A 19,999-nucleotide genomic window follows, 5' to 3' on the forward strand; every position below is an offset into this window, starting at 1 on the left:
TGATAGTTAATTTGAGCAAAAGAGAAAAGGATGTAGTAGACATCTTTTACACAGCTTCAATCTCAAGATAGTTCGTGAAGTGTTTGGTGGCCATAGTAGTAAAGATAAATTTTTTTTTACACGACTCCAGAAAGTTTGGCGTGTGAAGAAGCAAAGTGAAAACACAAGTATATACAAGACATCATTGGCAGCTATGTGTATAAAGAAGACTAAACATGCAATCTAAACACAGCTTATGCTTAAGGTTTTTTGAAGTGTGTGAAGACGAAAAGAATTTATAAACCTTCTTTTTCACAAATTAAGCGCAAGAAAATTTACAAATACGGTGGCAGCGTCCCTTACTCACGCACTTAAGTATGTGTCGAGATGAGATGTGAGAAGTGAGGGGATCTGACAGGTGAGTGATGTGCTATGCCTCACCACACCTGTTTTGCCCCACCCCACCTGTCATGCCTAACCACACCTGTCCTGCCTCACCGTACCTGCCCTGTCTCACGAACCTGCCCTGCTCACAACACCTGTTCAGCCTCACCACACCTGTTGTGTCTCAAAACACCTGTCCCACCTCAGTTTTTCAATTTCCCATAGTATTTGTCTTAGGTTTATAGAGCACACACACACACACACACACACACATACAATATATATATATATATATATATATATATATATATATATATATATATATATATATATATATAAAATTTGCAGTATGCAAATTGACGACAGAAGTTATGTTCATTCCAGTATTTGTATCGTTAGGTAAGTACTTACACTTATTCAGTATTGTACTATTTTACCTCTGAAACATTTTCTATATATCACTTCTATCTGATGGCGTACTTTTCGTTTCACTGCTGCCGCAGAACGAATGTATTTTGCTTGGGAGCGACTTTATCAACTGGAGGAATTCGACAAAACCTCCTTTAGCCCGTTCAGTACGAGTGATGCTTCCTACGCTGAGTAAAATCGTCTGAAGGTAGCTAGAATAAAATAAAATAACGTTATCGGAATGAACTAGTTAAGAGCTAGATAAATATTCCAGCGAGTTATAAACGTTAGCAATGCATCACACCTGCTAAACTGAAAGGAACGTTGCTCCTTATTTTTATACAACCCTTGAGGAAGAAACGTTTTTGATATATTTACTTGGAAACGTTTGTCGGTATACTGATAACATTTTCCTGTAGTACAATGAGAGAGAGAGAGAGAGAGAGAGAGAGAGAGAGAGAGAGAGAATAATGTGTATTAATATAAGGGTCACATACACACTACATACATGAATACTAACACACACACACACACACACACACACACACACACACACACACACACACACACACACACACAGCGTTCATGAGCCCCTTCAGCACGAGATCTTTCCTACGTTGAAGAAAATCACCCGGAAAAAGAAAGAAAAAAAAAAAAGTCCTCGGATTGAAGGAATGAATTAGCCGCCAGAAACCCTCATGGCTGAATTATAGAAAGTAAAACGAATAAAAAAAAATAAATAAATAAAGATAAATGAATAAGTAATGATTCAGAATAAAATAAAAATAATAAAAATAAATATGTATGTAAGGACAAGAAATAAATAACAATAAATAAATAAATAAAAACAAAATGGTAGGTGAATCAGTAAATAAGAAATAAATATAAAATAATTAAATAAAATAAATAATAATAAAGGAGTCACTGTATCGAATTTTTTTTTCCATGACGCCTCCACCAACCCATTATTTTTTTCTTTTTTTTTTATGCCTGTGGAGGTTGAGATAATGCAGAATAAATTTTCGATAACAGTTATTTTTTCATTCTGTTGCAGTCTTTCTCACCTTTTCCTGCCGGAGGAATGGGTGGGTGGGGGAGAGCCTGCTGTTGTACTGTTCTTACTTGCTGTCCTTACCATCCTTTACTAACCTTACCTTAGACCCATGGATTAGATACCATAGTCAGCTTGCTCTCTCTCTCTCTCTCTCTCTCTCAAAAAAAAAAAAAAAATAATAATAATAATAATAATAAAATGGCTTCGATAAGATCACTGACTCCTGTTGTTTGTTTTTTCTTGTATTCTCGTTTTGTTAGCTCTCTTCTCCCCTTCCACGTTCTTCTCTCTACTCTCTTTTGCTCTCTCTCTCTCTCTCTCTCTCTCTCTCTCTCTCTCTCTCTCTCTCTCTCTTCTACTACCTTCTTCCTTCTCTCTTCGAAACCTCTTTTCCTCCTCTCCCCTGCATCCTCCTCCCGCAACTTCACTCTTTTCCCCTCCCCTCCCCTCCCTTCCCCTCCCCTTCCTCTCCCCTCCTCTCCTCTCACCTATTCTTTTCACTTCCTTATTCGGTCATCCAGTGGACTCTCTCTCTCTCTCTCTCTCTCTCTCTCTCTCTCTCTCTCTCTCTCTCTCTCTCTCTCACCTGCGCTGCGCAGTATGCATATCAGTTACATCAGTTACTCACTCACACACAAACACACACACACACACACACACACACACACACACACACACACACACACACACACACACAATCAAGTACCGGTAAACACACAAACGAACACACACACACACACACACACACACACACACACACACACACACACACACAGCTTGCGTCACTGGCATGCAGGCAACAGAGGTGATATCATAGCCAGGAATAGCAGTGTATGGTGACTCCCCCCCCCCTCTCTCTCTCTCCTGACCACTCACCACTGCTCTCTCCGCTCTCCTTTTCATCCCTCATCCCCCTCCCCTCTCTCTCTTTCTCCCCACCCGTCCCTACTGCTCTACTTTCCTCTCCCCAGTCCCCTTTTCCTCTCTCTCTCTCTCTCTCTCTCTCTCTCTCTCTCTCTCTCATATGGTGTGTGTTTTAAATGGACGGTGTTCTATCCTATGCGCGTGTACGTAATGACTGACGATTCGACAGATAAATCAATAAATGGTAAGTGATGAGAATTCCTTACGCAAAATCCTGTCCGTATTCTCGTTGGTTAAGGAAGCTCCCTAACACCTTTTCCCAAGCGATTTATTTTCTTTGTAACACCGTACTGTCTTTCTGTATTAAATAAATCCTTCCAATATCGCCATACTCTGCATAAATAACGTACAAAAGGATACAAACAAGCCATGTCCAACAATAAATCGCTAAGGAAGAGGTGTTAGGGAGCTTCCTTAACCACGAGATTACGAGCCCAAGTGTTCATAACAAGACCGGCGTTGCTGAGAATAATTCATTTTTCTTCACTCCCCTGAGCGAAATGATCTTAAACTTTTATCTAAATGGAGGCTACCGCAACATTACATTCTCTCGTGATAGTGAGGATTGTCATATTTCTTCGGTCTGTTTGTATAATTAACACGTATTGAAATTAAAGATACATGGAGCTGAATATGTATGGCAATGTTTACTCTCTCCCTTATATTTGTTGATACGTAATTTTTAAACAGGTACAAAAGTGCTATCTGGTCCAGCTTCAGGTCCTCCTCGGTCGCTGTCCTTGTTGTGGTGAGGTGTGGGAGGGTGATTTGGTGTGGTGTGGTGTGGGAGAGTGATTTGGTGTGGTGCGGTGTGGTGTGGTGTGTTGTGGTTTGTGGGTGTGTGTGGGAGGGTTTTTTGGTGTGGTGTGGTGTGGGAAGGTTTTTTGGTGTGGTGTGGTGGGTTAATTTGGTGTGGTGTGGTGTGGTGTGCTATGGGAGGGTAATTTGGTGTGGTGTGGTGTGGTGTGGTGCGATGTGGTGAAGGAAGGTGACTGGGTGTGGTGGGGTGTGGCTTCGCTAAAGGCATTAAAGTCTACGGGAGTAAATCACCTCGCGTCCCAAAATTGACGGTGAAAAACAGACGGACAATCACTCCTAAAAATCCACTTGCATCTAATAATCCTAATACCGGATCTTTTGCCAACATGGATATTTGTGTATTTGGATCTTCAACGTTGACAATATACTGCCCTGGTGTAGACTGAAGACCTCTTTGTGCGGCCGCATGCTCTATTATTTCAAGCAACAGTTCGGAAAGTCAAACATAAGTGGGAATAAGAAGGCGAAAAGGGAATTAGGAACACCACTGTCCTACGGGATGTGGCTTTAGACAAGGGAATGACTGGCCTTATAAATCATTACATTTTGTTGGTTTAATGAAGTTCTGAAACGCTAAAATGAGGATGATTTGGTGCTGTCATCTTGAGTAGTAGTAGTAGTAGTAGTAGTAGTAATAGTAGTAGTAGTAGCAGGAGTAGTAGTAGTAGTAACTCGTGTGAAACGTGAACCCGGTGGACTGCAGACTTTAACTATCCTTCTCTTGCAGTGCACCATCCTCCTCTCAGGTGACGGAGAAGTAGTTAAGGGAAGTCTGTATAACCAGGCAGTTGGTCCGCCTGGATATATCGATGCCACCACACGAAGGCGACCCTCTTCAGCATCTTTCGGAGCGTCTTGTAGCTTTCCAGAGAGATTCTTGAGATGCCATGCCAGCCCTGTCTAGACGCGGCTTAATCCTCTCTACTACGACCTCCTTCAATGAGAGAGAGAGAGAGAGAGAGAGAGAGAGAGAGAGAGAGAGAGAGGAACAAGGTAGTTATAGATAAGGTATAAGGGCGTGTATGAGGGAGGGCTGTGTGGTGTGGGAAGAGGGGCAGCTTCTGAACAGCTTAAGAAGTGCCCTGGGGTCACTGGGTCGAGGCTAGCACACCCCTCACAGCAAGAGGAGTCAAACAAGAGATAGACAGACAGACAGAAAGATAGAAGACGGGTAGATAGACCGATAGGTAGGTAGACAGACAGACCGATATAAGCTGATACAGATAGATAGACAGAATGCTTACAGTGACCTCTCAGTCTTGATTCAGAGTACCATGAGTTGTTCCAATGGGGGATTAAAACCTCATTATGAACATATTTCTTGGCAGGATGTATTTACGTAAGATCTATGAATATATGTATGTATGTATGTATGTATGTATCTATGTATCTATCTATCTACCTACCTACCTATCTATTCATCTATCTATGATCGAGTTATTGTCATGATCGTGTAGGCCTCTCTGTTAACGGGATAATGGATAACGAGGTCGATAATATGAAAATGTTTACTGCTGCGGTTTGCCCTTTGCTGTACAGGTGTCAGGAGGCACCGCACCTTCCCAGACACCCTGATACTCCATCCAATTGGTACTGATGAGCCGAGCAGCCGTACGGGGACATCAAAGAGCGTGCCGGCTGTTTGATGGGACAGTAATGGGGAAGCGCGTCAGGCACTGTGGCAAGGTGGTAGAGAAATTTTATGCTTTGGCTGCTGTTCATATTAGACACCCATGAATGAGGCTTGGGTAAAAAATCATGTGTCCTTCAAGGTAAATGACTCAATTAACTTTTGGCTTTTTCTTCGTACCGTCCATTTGAGGATAAAATATGAAACCTGACAATAAAAAAGTTACTGTTGGTTAAAGAAGGAAGGTTGTATTTATACCTATTAACTGCACGAGAATCATCAGGCCTCGAATATCGTAGGGTAAGTTATCTGTGTTACTCTGGATAACATTTGAGGATTATACTCTCCACTGGGAAGCCTCTCGATGTTTGAGGGTTAGACAGACAATACAGCACTGTTAGGTCAAAGGCCTTCCCTAGACCACGACCCGCAACAACTGAATCAAGAACCAGGTCACCAGTTATAGGGCTGGGTGCACAGGGACAAGAGGATCTGAATCAAGAGGGGACTGAATCAATGAATATAATGTCCGTCTCCGTGTGTGTGTGTGTGTGTGTGTGTGTGTGTGTGTGTGGAATGCATCTCACGTTCACCCGACCCCCTGCAGCACCGTCCCGACCTTGCTAATGAGGGGGTTGAGAGGACCGCCCAGCTCCTGACGTCACAAGGGGGGAGTCACAGGATGCCGGGCCTCTCTTGCGCAACCCGTACAGTACCACCACAACACAACCCCGGCGCCACCACCACCACACTTGCGTAGTTAACCCTTAGTCACAGTCCTCAGGAGGGATGATGCCAGTAAGTGGATTAAGTGTCGGGTAGCTTCATACGTGACATTCCTTGGCGATAATGAAGTGGGGCGTCCCTCTTATTATTCAGCCAGAGTCTAGAGCTGCTTTACATTCCACGGGAGTCAAAAAAACATGTGTCGATTAGTAGAACCTTCAGCTGCGACATTCCTTCGGGTGGCTGACTCAAGCATCTCTCCTGTTAATTCAAGCAACGTTGAGCTCTGTAACACATTCAAAAGAAGTTTAAGGAGTATATTCTGCGTTCATGTTTTGCAATCTTCCTATGTGGCATTCCTTTGCCTACATGAAGATAAGCAAACTTATTTATTCAAGCAGTTTTGTGTTCTGTTTTTGTGCAGGATTTGTTTTTCCACCTCGGAGTGAGCCTTAACACATTCTTCTTAGCGATTTAGCCTTAGGATTACCTTGTGTGTTGTTTATATCTTTTTAATAAGGACACTGATTTCGAGAGATGTAAGCGATCATTAACGTGTCATGTGTCACAGAAATAAACCGGTAAGGAAAAGGTGTCAGGGAATATCTTTAACCGACAAGAGGACGAGGCTTTTTACTACTTCACGTATGAAAATTTGAGTTGATGGTTTCCACACACTTCTGAAACAAATCACTTATTAGGTTTCATTCTCATCGTAAGGACAATTAATAGTTTTTTATACCAGCTTATGGAGGGCAATTTCATATAGCTGAGAGTAATAAGAGCCTGAGAATGTAAATACTAGTGCCATTAACTCTCTCATGGTCGAGATAGCTCTTGTATTTTAATCCACATATCACCAGATGAATGGAAAGCAGTGGCAACTGATAAAAATACTGTTCCTTATAATGCGATATTTTCTTTGATTTGGAAAGAGCGTAATTGCTGTACAAGGGAATACAATAATACTACAACATACCCACCCTCCATTGCGGCTTCACAAATACCACTAACAAATGAGAATAATTACGATGATCAACAAATAATAATGGTTCAAGACCATTGCCTGAGTGCCCGTCGCTCATAGTGCGTATATATTCAACTGTACTGGGGAGTCGGTGGTAAGTTATTTGTCGCTTTAGGTGAGGTATTACTTTTCCCATTCCAGAATTTCCCCTTTTTATCAGTTTGTCTTATGCTGGTGCTGGAGACGGACGCCTTCTCGTGGTGGCACCGATATATGCGGAGGGATTCACTGCCCGGTTATACAAAAGTCCCCCCTCTCCCTCCCTATCCCCCCAAAAGATGATGGTGGACTGGCAAAAAGGCAAATTCATCCTATATTCCACTGTTTTCAGGTTGCAGTTGAACCTAATGCAACAACAACAACAAACTACTCTACTACTACAACGACTACTATCAAAGGTTATACGGAAAAAAGTAGTGTAAGGAGAGATGTAGAACTGTAGCTGCTTCCGTTTTCTGACAAGCAAGACTTATCAACAACGTAAAGCCCCAGCCACTGAAGAGCAGCATCCAACTGTGTGAAGGAGCTTTGACCTGAAGAGACTTATGTTCTTTACCCCCCTGATCAAAGACGTACCCAGCCCACCCCACACCCACACCTTTAGTTACACCCATACTTCACCCCCGTACACCCCTATCCACACCCTTACTCATACCCGCATCTTATCACCCCCACCCTTACATCCACACCCACGCTTCAACCTGCACCCACACCAACACCCACACCTTCACCTCATCGTCATACACCCCATCCACACCCTCTCCCACACCTCACCCACATACCCTTACACCCACACATCATCCCGCACACCCCCACCCACGCTCTTACACCCACACCTCACCCAGACACACTCACACCCACGTCCTTACACCCACACCACTCCCCAAACCCACCCCCACCCCCACACCCCAACGTCCCCCACACCCCACCCCCACCCCCACACCTACACTCTCGAACACCCATCTGGCTCTCCCACGCACCCCACACCCACCTTACCCTCCCATCCACCCTCAGTGTGTGTGTGTGTGTGTGTGTGTGTGTGTGTGTGTAGCAAGGGCCAGCACTCGAGCCCCTGATAGCTTAAGAGGTGTCACGGTGCCAGGGAAGTGGATGGCGCCACACACACACACACACACACACACACACACACACACACACACACACACACACACACACTGCCTATTAAACAATCATTATTTTTCTTTTACCATCTCAAAAATCTGTGAAAACCAAATGAAATCTTCCTAATTGGTAATATTCAAGCGATTTTTTTTTATTTCGGAATATCAGATGTGTAAAATGCATTAATGACAGAATTGTACATCTAAAAACAGCCGGTACATCCCTCAATAATAATAATAATAATAATAAAATAATAATAATAATAATGTTTCTACTACTACTACTACTATAATAATAATAATAATAATAATAATAATAATAATAATAGAATCGATTACGCTGGTACCTAAGGCTATTTCGTATCGTTTATTGTACCATTTTATGTATATTTTTGTACCATTAAATATCATCAATATTATCTTCATATCACAATGCTTCGCTTACGTTTCAAAATGCTACGTGCTTCTTAAAGTGGCGCGATTCTCTCTCTCTCTCTCTCTCTCTCTCTCTCTCTCTCTCTCTCTCTCTCTCTCTCTTGCATAAGCTCAAATTTGCATGGGTACTGTGGCGTTTTGAATTTAAACCTTGTAACCAACACACGATTTGATTTACCTTGGGAGAAACCACCTCGTAATGAAGGATTTAACATAGGAACCGCATCACGTCTGAAGTTTATGGAGCGTTGTTTGATTTTACTCCCTGTTCTTGTAACCTAACCTAGCCTAATCTAACCTAACCTAACCTAACCTAACTTAACCTAGCCTAACCAAACCTAACCTAACCTAGCCTACCCTACCCTAGCCTAACCTAACCTAACTTAACCTAGCCTAACCTAACCTAGCCTAGCCTAACCTAACCTAAGCTAACCTAACCTAAGCTAACCTAACCTAAGCTAACCTAGCCTAACCTAACCTAAGCTAACCTAGCCTAACCTAACCTAATCTAACCTAACCTAACCTAGCCTAACCTAACTTAACCTAACCTAACCTAACTTAACCTTATGGATTTCACCTACCTCGCGTACCGTAAGATTGAAATTCCGCAGTCTCCACCTTCACCTACAGTACACAAAAGGGATCTTCCAGTCTAATCGCGTCTGTGTGATGTTTACTGTGCATTGTTTGATACTGCCTTATGTTCCTGTACTGGATATCCTCTGCACGCGTAGCGTTGAATACCATGGTTTTGTCCCCCACCTGTATATGGTAATAGGGGCTCCTGTCACATCGTATCTCTGTGATATTTATTGAGCTTTGTTTTATTCTTTGGCGATGATATTGAATTGCGTATCATCTGCCACGTGTAGGACTGAACACCGCTTCGTCCTTCACCTGTGAGAGGGGCCTTCAATCAACACGCAATCAGCAGAAAGTAGACGCGACAGCACAATACACTACGCCGGCTTTAGGAGATATGGGCAGTAAATTGAGTGACCGATGGATCAGACGAGGATATGACATAGAAGGACCACCTCACAGACCACTGACACCTTATAATAATGCACTTAGGTAACTTTGAGACTAAGTGAGGAGTACATTTCTCAACCGTACCCCAAAACCCTGGCAAACAAAAATCAACCACTAAAAACAACCACTAAAGACTTCAATGCTGGAATTCCGCCCTGCACGTGGTACCTGATGCAGTGTGTGGGTAATAATAATAATAATAATAATAATAATAATAATAATAATAAAAAAAATAATAATAAATGGATAACTATATAGACTCACGAAGCTGTACAATCTCGCTGGATTAATAGACTTCGCAGCACTTATTCTTCAGTGATTTATTTTGCCTATCTTACTATCCTCAAGTCGATGTTAAGCTACAAACAACATACACAAAATTATTAAAGTGTATTGTGGAGTACAAAATAAGTAGCTAAGGAACAGGGGTTACGACGCCTCCTATTGCAACGAAAATACGATGTGATTGGTATGTTACGGGTCTGCGCGCGCCCGCACACACACGCACGCACACACACACACACACACACACACACACACACACACACGGGATCCCATTATTTACTTTGCATAAGTACACATATGGCGGCATTCTGCAAACACGTACACACATACCGACGACGTGACATTTGCACACACACACACACACACACACACACACACACACACACACACACACACACACACACACACACACACACACACACACACACACATACACACACGGTATCCCAATGTTTACTTTATACAAGTACACACATGGTGGCACTTCTACACACACGTACACATACAATACATATCGACATGTCTGCACACACACACACACACACACACACACACACACACACACACACACACACACACACACGCTCACACAATTTCCTTCTTTCCTTTTAGATGCAGCAGCGTCTCTCATTTCCACACCAACTTCCATATTAAGCCACAAGCGCCCACCCCCGACACCCGACCCCATCCCCACTACACAAACCAGACCCCGGTGGTAATTCAGTGCCTTTCCTGGTAATCAGCTCTTAATTATACGGGGAATTATAGGGAAGGCGATTGGTATGCCTTTCATGTTGGAGGCTCTAATTTTTTTTGGTTATAGTCTTGTATAGAATGTAAGAAGATGAGGTGTCGATAACAGAATTTCCCCTCTCCAAATGTTAAACTCACAATGGTTACAAGGGTAATAACTGCAGATAACTGCAGTTATTACCCTTGTACAGTCCAAACACAGGAAGTAAGACGTAATAATACTCCTTTCCGCAGTGCGGTTGTCTTAAGGCTATATTGCAGTAAAACTTAAGCTTGCTAGATTACGCGGTTTCTGAGATAGCGTCCTGGAATAATTATATATTTTTTGACATTCTGAATAATATCTGATGATCCGTTGATGGACTGCCATCATATTTGGCCAGAAGAAGCCGCCAGCTGGGCCATTAACCTGACAAAGTGTGAGTGCTCTTGACCGAAGAGCCTCTGAGTAATGGCCATTTACTTCTTAGGCGGGAAGAATAATAAGAATATTGACAAAAACAAGAAAACTTCCCACCACGATAGGGGAAGTTTTAATAAACTGGAAGGATAATGTACTCGTACTCGCAGCTGAGATATTACTGCTCAATTCTTGGGCCGGCCACGAGATCTTTCGGCAGTTTGCATTATCAAAAATCTGAAACGCAGTCAGTAGGTTGAGATCTACATATATTTATTTTACTTATAACAAAATAACCTTGTAATGTGTGGTTAAGTTCCGTCGATTATCCTTCCTCATGAAATTCAGTTCCTCACCATCTATTCCTCCCTCTCCTCCCCCCCCCCATCTTTCCAACATAGTGCTAAGACTCTCAGTATCTTAAGACTTTCCTCGTCTGTCTAGTATAAGTATCTAGACGTCAAACAGATGCGGGTTGAATTCTAGGGAAGAGTTTGTGTACTAGGAAAGAGTCTGTGTACCCATTGGCATACAGTGGGTTGTGTGTGTGTGTGTGTGTGTGTGTGTGTGTGTGTGTGTGTGTGTGTGTGTGTGTGTGTGTGTGTGTGTGCAACTCCCCTGCCAATACCAGCCTTTCCTGGTAGACAGTTCTCGTTCATCTTCATAGTCACTAGGGAATAATTGGAATGCTGCTTTTTAGTTCGTAGTCCAACCTTAAATCTATCAATCTATCTACCTGTCTATCTATCTATCTGTCTGTCTACCTATCTATCTATCTATCCCCCATTTTTTGACCTAGTACTCCTTAATGGACTTTGGAGCAGATACTGATCAGTGCAATGATTTTTTTTTTTTTTTTTACCTAAGGATTTGTCTCTTATTAACTGAAAGTGTGTGTGTGTGTGTGTGTGTGTGTGTGTGTGTGTGTGTGTGTGTGTGTGTGTGTTTTCTCCCATACAACAATAAGTATGAGAGTATTAATAAGATTGCACCCAAACCATAACACTTTATTTTTGGCTTCCGCGAAGAGAGGTACACGAGAGAGAGGGGGGGTGTAAGTTGGTGGGGAGGGCGGCGAAATGGCCGGGGACAGGGCGACACGGAGGCGATTTGTTTGCGGCCACCCCTTACGAGATTAAGGCGTCTGGCTATAGACAGATATATAGTCTTTAAAGTATGGATGTTCCCTTTAGTAAACCACGTGCCTCGCCTCTCAGTCAGCAGGTGATGGGTGCAAGAGAGAGAGAGAGAGAGAGAGAGAGAGAGAGCTTGTAAGGCATATATATTTTCTATGTTATTTTCTCTCCTCTCACAATAGCGTTATAGTCGCGTCCACTTCTCCGCTTTGCGCCGAATCATCCACTTGCCCCTCCACTTAGCTGGCGGGTCGTGTCATGGGGGTGTGGGCAAGATTCGATGATGGCGTGGTCAATCATGGACGAAAATACTCCAGTCACCCCCTCCTGCGTTTTAGTCCCTTCACTACGAGATGTTTGGCGAAGGATAAAAAAAAAAAATAAATAGTATTAATGTGGGTGTGTGGGTGATTCGATTACCGTACAGTCTGTCCTGTTAAAAAAAAAAAAAAAGGCCAAGCACTTCTTTTTAGCTCTCTCATTACTTAGAGGCCTCCCTTAGGATTAATAATAATTAGAATTCTGAAACTGCTGAACCAATATTCAAAGCACTCCACATTCCAGATGTAAATACTTTTGTTGTCATTGTAGACCCTCATTTTAAGGGCCTTCTGGAATTACTCAAAATTTTTTACGGACTTTGACCTATGACTTTGTGATCAAGGTCACGGTCATTCATACTATGCATATCATGTTCACTCATGACTCACTTCATTTCCACAGAGTTTGGTCAAAATCAACCAAATACTTTCCGATTTAGCACTTCCAGGCATGTGGCGGCCATTTTGATTTTCCTAAATATCTCAAATAGTAGCTATGTGTTGGATCTCAGTATCAATACCCACGTGTAATAGTATATGCTGACGACTACATACTGGGCCATTTGCAAAGCAATCGATTCAGTTTTTTTTTTTTTTTCTGCGCTGGAGCAAAAACTGAAAAAAATAGCAGAATGTGCTAGTGTGGCGCTAGTGCTAGGAGAAAAAAATTGTGCCAAAAGAACCTGCAACCAAGATACAGCACCCTTGAAAATTTCAAATTGGAAAGCCAACCTTCTAGCTATTTCCCTCCCCCACAAAAATATATATATATATATATATATATATATATATATATATATATATATATATATATATATATATATATATATATATACAGTGTATCTACAATAACAATAAGAACTCCACAGAATGTGGAGTTCTTAATAATAATCCAGTCTCCTTTCTTTAGCACTATCATGTCTCTCTCTCTCTCTCTCTCTCTCTCTCTCTCTCTCTCGGGTACAGTGAGACCTAAATTTTTGTTGCAATCCAAGTATTACATTTCGAGAATGAGAGATTTTTTTCGAACTATGAGTTGTTTGATATAGCCGCCAGTAATCCGTTCTCGATCTAAGGTCTCGCGTAAGGTGATCTCGACAGGCCTCACGTAAGTCCCGTAAGGTAAACAAATTCGTCTGTAGATGGCACGAATGAACTCACAGACGAATCACGGCCTTTTTCATCTCATCTTTGAACCAGGGGATTTAACGAGGCTAGGAACGATTTCTCTACGGCCAACCATTTTATCATCATAACATTTACTTTAACTACCATCACATGTGCTTTTTTCTTCCAGTCTCCCCTCTACGTGACCCCCTTCCCTGCCTTCCCCTCCTCCCTCCATATTTCCACCGCCCCTACTCTGAATGATTTATGCTGTGTTTTACGACCTACATTCTACTTTTCTCATTGTCCTCTTCATCTAGCTATAACAGTACATTTTTCATCTCCCCCTGCTTCTGTTATATACCATACGTGTCCCTGCTTCTGTTATATACCATACGTGTCCCTGCTTCTGTTATATGCCATACGTGTCTCTGCTTCTGTTATATACCATACGTGTCCCTGCTTCTGTTATATACCATACGTGTCCCTGCTTCTGTTATATACCATACGTGTCCCTGCTTCTGTTATATACCATACGTGTCCCTGCTTCTGTTATATGCCATACGTGTCCCTGCTTCTGTTATATACCATACGTGTCCCTGCTTCTGTTATATGCCATACGTGTCCCTGCTTCTGTTATTTACCATACGTGTCCCTGCTTCTGTTATATGCCATACGTGTCTCTGCTTCTGTTATATACCATACGTGTCCCTGCTTCTGTTATATACCATACGTCTCTGCCTCTGTTATATACCATACGTGTCCCTGCTTCTGTTATATACCACACGTCTCCCTGCTTCTTCCATGCCTACGTCTTCCATATCCCTTGCTTTACACAGACATTTCCTTAACCCCTTCAATCCGATGACGCATTTTTCCACCTTACCCCTGCTACTGTCAGACGATTTTTTTTTTTCATAGGATGTCTAGTGCTGCATCTAACTCTGTCAAAATCGAAACATCTACCTAAAGCTGAATAAAACGATGAAAAGTCGCCTGCTGCAAGAGGTTACGTCACAGGCATTTCCAATCGTGAGAACCGGACCCAAACAAGTTCCATTCCCGTTGAGATCAAGTGGCTTTTCCGTGTGTTTTTCCCACTTCCCGTATTTAGTTTTTGACCTTCTGTGTGTGTGTGTGTGTGTGTGTGTGTGTGTGTGTGTGTGTGTGCGTTTTCCTCCAGTAACAGAGCTATACTGCTTGAAAGACCTCCACTACACAACACTTAGAACTGAACACAAGCTTGTATGGTGAGTGACGTAGAGATGCACCACTCTTATGTGTCCTTTCACTGGGTCAAATATCACTGTGTTGTATGCTGGGTGTCTCCTAGTATTCAACACCACTATCTACTTTGACCTTTTAAAACACGGGGACACCTAAACGACCTAGGTTGTCCGTCAGTCACTCATTAAAGATATTTTCAAACGAGGTGCTTAAATCCCGTAAAATTTAGCGATCCTGTTTCTTATTATCCATTACATTTTTTTCTGTATACCACAATATTCCCGTGTATGATATTTATGGAAAGAACGTCGATATAAAGAAGATAATGAATAATAAACACTAAATTGTAATAATGATGAGGAATGGGGTAGTAAATAGTTTCTAAAGCCATCAAGACTAAGTACCCCGTCTTTATCAACACACAATTCACTCTTTCTGCTGATATTCTCGCTGTCTCTGCCGCTCCCTGCTTTTCTCGGAACCACCGTATTATTTATCGCGCTAAGGCATGTTCAGAGTGTGTGTGTGTGTGTGTGTGTGTGTGTGTGTGTGTGTGTGTGTGTGTGTGTGTGTGTGTGTGTGTGTGTGTGTGGTATCTTTTAACCTTCACAGTCTGCGCCTCAACACAGTGCCCTTATATGAGCCGGTATAGTCACTTAATATATACATCCTTCCGCATTCATTCTTTCACACGGCGGCGTGAGCAATAATTTGTTTCAGTCTCTCTCTCTCTCTCTCTCTCTCTCTCTCTCTCTGTATAGGCCAGCCACTGAGTTTTCCATTGTACAGTAGCTACACCTGACACTACACCTACGAAATGTACAGCCGTGAATCCTTTTAAAGAGGAGTACGCCTCCTTAGTGGACGGTGAAGTAGGTATTGTAGGTAGAACGATCAACTCTATAGAAATGAATTGTTTGGGCAAAGAGTAGTGGGCAGGATGTGCAGGGATGGTGAAGGGTGGTGGGGCGTAACAGGAAGAGTACACCCTGTTAGTTTTAAATGCCGGGAATGAGAGGAACGCTGCTTACTTTCTCTTCTGTGGTCTTGCTGTTTTCTTCTTATAGATGTTGAAGAAAATCACACTAACTTAACCAGCAACACTCGACTCTTTGATCTGTACTGAAAAATGTCAAGGATACGAAAGTAGTGTATGTGTGTGTGTGTGTGTGTGTGTGTGTGTGTGTGTGTGTGTGTGTGTGTGTGTGTGTGTGTGTGTGTGTGTGTGTGTGTGTGTGTGTGTCTTCGTCCTGTATATGTTCTTCGTTAGTGTTGCTCAGCGTGTGATCAGAGTGAGCTAATATTCGGTAATAAGCGATCGGAATGAGCGAGTCTGCGGTGAGTGATGAGTGTGAGATATTAGTGAGTGACGCTGTGAGTCAGAGTTACGACTGATGGGCACTGGGTAAGTCGGCAGTGAGTGATGAGTGAGTTAACAGAGTGAGTAATCAGTGAGTGAGTGGATTAAAAGTGATGAACAGTGTGGGCAGCGAGTGATGAATGTGAGTTACCAGTACGGAATCAGAGTGATAGAGTCAGCGTGAGTGGTGATAGTGAGTCGCGAGTGAGTGGTGAGGGTGAGTGAGCTGAGTGACGGACAGTGAGAGCAACAAGTTTTTTTTTTTTATGCAAGAAAGAAGGAACCAAAGGCCATGAGCCCGCAAACCGTTCCTTCCAAGAAAGAAAAAAAAAAAAACAATACAAGAGTGATCAGTGTGAATAAGTAATCAGAGTGAGAGAGTCAGCGTGAGTGATGAGAGTGAGTCGCGAGTGGGTGGTGAGGGTGAGAGCGAGTTGGAGTGATGGACAGTGTGAGTAGCGAGTGATAGACAGCGGTAAGTAGTCAGACCGGATGCTGTGTAACTCTAGACCTCTTCTTTAACAGCACAACCGCTTCTTACCACTACCCCCCCCCATCTTCTTCATGGTGGGGGGAGGGAGGGAAGGAGGGGAGGTAAAAGGAGGAGGAGGAGGAGGAGGTGCGAGAGGGAGGAGAGAGATGAGGTAGATGGGGAGTGGGAGAGAAGAGGGGGAAGTGAGGTAAGGAAGGGGGAAAGTGGAAGGAGGAGGAGTGGGAGAGAGAGAGAGAGAGAGAGAGAGAGAGAGAGAGAGAGAGAGAGAGAGAGAGACTGAAGAACAGAGGTGAGAAATAGAGGTAGGACGATTTAGCCACGGTTTAAAAGCAAAAAAAAAGAAAAAAAAAAGGGACCGGGAGGAGAGAAAGGGCGGAAATAAGGGAAATTGTGTAAAATGAAGAAGTGTGTTGTGATAGTGGTTTGTTAGTTTTGTTGATTAAAACAGAACTGGCCTACTGATTACACATAAATCATTAAGACATACAAGAAGATGGATTTAAGATTTCAGGAGTGTATTTGCTATGGCCTTCACCTCCCCTAACCTTTTGCTTCCTTGAGGTGATGTGTGTGGGTCCAGCTCCCAGGGGTCACCAGCTGTCTTGCCCCCCAGCCACCTGCACGCCTTCTGCTCACATGGTAACTGGGGAGGAGAAAGATGTGTAAGGAACTGAAAAAAGTGAAGAGGTGTGAGGAAGAGAGGGAGGTGTGAGAGAGGGAGGTGAAGAGGTGTGAGGAAGGGAAAGAGGTGAAGAGGTGTAAGGAAGAGAGGGAAGGGAAGATGTGCGAGGAAGGGAGGGATGGGAAGAGGTGTGAGAGTGAGGTGAAGAGGTGTGAGGAAGGGAAAGAGGTGAAGAGGTGTAAGGAAGAGAGGGAAGGGAAGATGTGTGAGGAAGGGAGGGATGGGAAGAGGTGTGAGAGTGAGGAGAAGAGGTGTGAGGATGAAAGGGAGAAGGAGAGGTGTAAGGATGAGACTCGGGGGAGGAAGTGAAGGAAGAGAGGGAGGGGAAGAGGTGTGAGGAAGAGGGGAAGGGCAAGAGGTGAATGAAAAAGGGGAGAAGAGGTGCAAGGATGAAACGGGTGACAGAGGTGAAGGAAGAGGAGAGAGGGAGGTGTAAGGAGGAGTGAGATGGAAAGAGGAGGCGGCCATTAGGGAAGGAAGGGATAAACAAAACTTCTAAGTGATTCTAATGTCACACCATGTAAAATTACCCTCAATACCATCCACCCAACTACATCACATACCCAGACACTCACCCACTTATACAACAATACATCCTGTTAACTTCTTTAGTACGGTTATGTCTTTTTGTAATTTATTTTTGCTTCTACCAGAGTACTATATTCAGCTTAAGAGAACCCCCTAGCCGTGAATGATTTAATTAAGCCTTTATCTAATCCCTCCAGTTTGAAAAGTCTCCCCTGAGCTGAAAAAATATCGTCTACTATATCCATCATCCAACCTTTGATTTCACCTGCAGCGTAAAGGCTCCCGGCTAGGCTACTGAATCCCAGCATTTAAGGCGAGGGTGACCAGCCTCACTCGCCCCTGTGTGACACTGTGCGATCAACAAACAACAATCCTCTCTCGGATGTGAACCCTTACGGGCCTCACACAGATGAAGCGCCACAACCCACTCGACCACCACACTGATGCCACTGTGCGTAGTAAATCGCTTTCTGGGTTACAGGAAACCAATTGCCCTGTAACTATTATTGTTGCTGTTTTTGTTGAGTAACCCAGGTCTGCATGGCTGAGCAGATCCATCAACGGCAGGCAAGCAACCGTCCGTACAGGGCCGACCCGTGCTGTGAACAGATGTTCTCTGAGTTTCAGGAAACAGTTAGGCTCGTCACAGTGTACAGCCACCTGAAGTGGGAAGACAAGTAATAAAGAGTGACGTGAAGAATGGGAGAAACAGGAAGAGAGGAGGGCAGACACAGAAAATTATACAAGTGAGCAGATGATGGTCGCTACCACCTACCACCCTGTCACTCAGTGTGCAACCACCTGACGCCAGAAATACATCAAGTGAGTAGATGGTGGGCGCCCCTACCTACCAAACGACATATACAGGAGTGATTTAGTGTGTTTTTATAGGACCTCTAGTGTGTTTGGGTTGCGTGAGGCCTGGTGAGGTAGGCTGGGTGGGCTGCCTCCCTGCCACATATCTGTTCAATCAGAGCACATCACGGCACCGTCCAACAACAACATAAGTGAGGTGCGGGTGTGGGTGAAGGCAGCTGGAGTCAACACCCCTGCCTGCATCATAGGTACCAATACTACGAAAAATAACCTCTTTCCTACCACGACGCCTTTATTATATCATTCCTCTAAACCTCCGGACGATTTTATTTAACTATGAGGGGGAAAAATACAGTGACAGGGTTATAACAAAATCTCCATTAAACTTTTTCACCATTAAAGTTCTCAAAAATCCACATAACATCGTCAGGTGATAACACAAATACAATAAAATAAAAAATAAATAAAACAGGTCAACGGTCTAAGTTAATATCCACAGCAACAGTACGTGAAATATTTATAACATATGCAAATGCTTCTCTCCATTAGCATGATTGATTTCCCTATGCATAGTCCACGTTGCAGGTCATGTTGCAGGGGAAGACTGGGAGGTTGCAGATTATTGACTGGCTGCCTTAGAGACCTTCGTGTGGTCGGTAGGTGCAAATTTAAGCCTTCTCTTTGACCCTATAGCCAGAGACACATCAATTTTAACAGTATTATTGGTGGTGTGTGTGTGTGTGTGTGTGTGTGTGTGTGTGTGTGTGTGTGTGTGTGTGTGTGTGTGTGTGTGTGTGTATGTGTGTGTGTGTGTGTGTGTGTGTGTGTGTGTGTGTGTGTGTGTGTGTGTGTGTGTGTGTGTGAGAGAGAGAGAGAGAGAGAGAGAGAGAGAGAGAGAGAGAGAGAGATTAACACCAACAGTAACTATATAATAACACAAACATTATACCGCTTCACAAACCAACATCACTAAACTGTCACAAACACATCAACGTCATCAACAGTAACAACAGAAACAAGCAAACAAAACAAACAGCAAGATTCAAGCATGCCCTTCACAAGATGATGCACAATTTACCTTGTTTGATGTGTAAGGTGCTGTAGTGTGTGTGTGTGTGTGTGTGTGTGTGTGTGTGTGTGTGTGTGTGTGTGTGTGTGTGTGTGTGTGTGTGTGTGTGTGTGTGTGAGAGAGAGAGAGAGAGAGAGAAGGGATATCTGTCTCCATGTATAAGTGCTTGAATAGGGTGATCAGTGCTTGAGTGTGTGTGTGTGTGTGTGTGTGTGTGTGTGTGTGTGTGTGTGTGTGTGTGTGTGTGTGTGTGTGTGTGTGTGTGTGTGAGAGAGAGAGAGAGA

At 43.3% G+C, this 19,999-nt stretch overlaps 1 protein-coding gene across 1 annotated transcript in view; it reads left to right on the top strand.

Moving 5' to 3' along the window:
- The window catches only part of Timp (Tissue inhibitor of metalloproteases), a 142,294-nt gene that overhangs the window by 410 nt on the left and 121,885 nt on the right, over positions 1 to 19,999 (top strand). The window lies entirely within an intron of this gene.

The sequence above is a fragment of the Coenobita brevimanus genome, chromosome 103 (assembly GCF_032717465.1).
Source record: "Coenobita brevimanus isolate Jiangsu-jjx chromosome 103, ASM3271746v2, whole genome shotgun sequence".
NCBI classification, from domain to species: domain Eukaryota; kingdom Metazoa; phylum Arthropoda; class Malacostraca; order Decapoda; family Coenobitidae; genus Coenobita; species Coenobita brevimanus.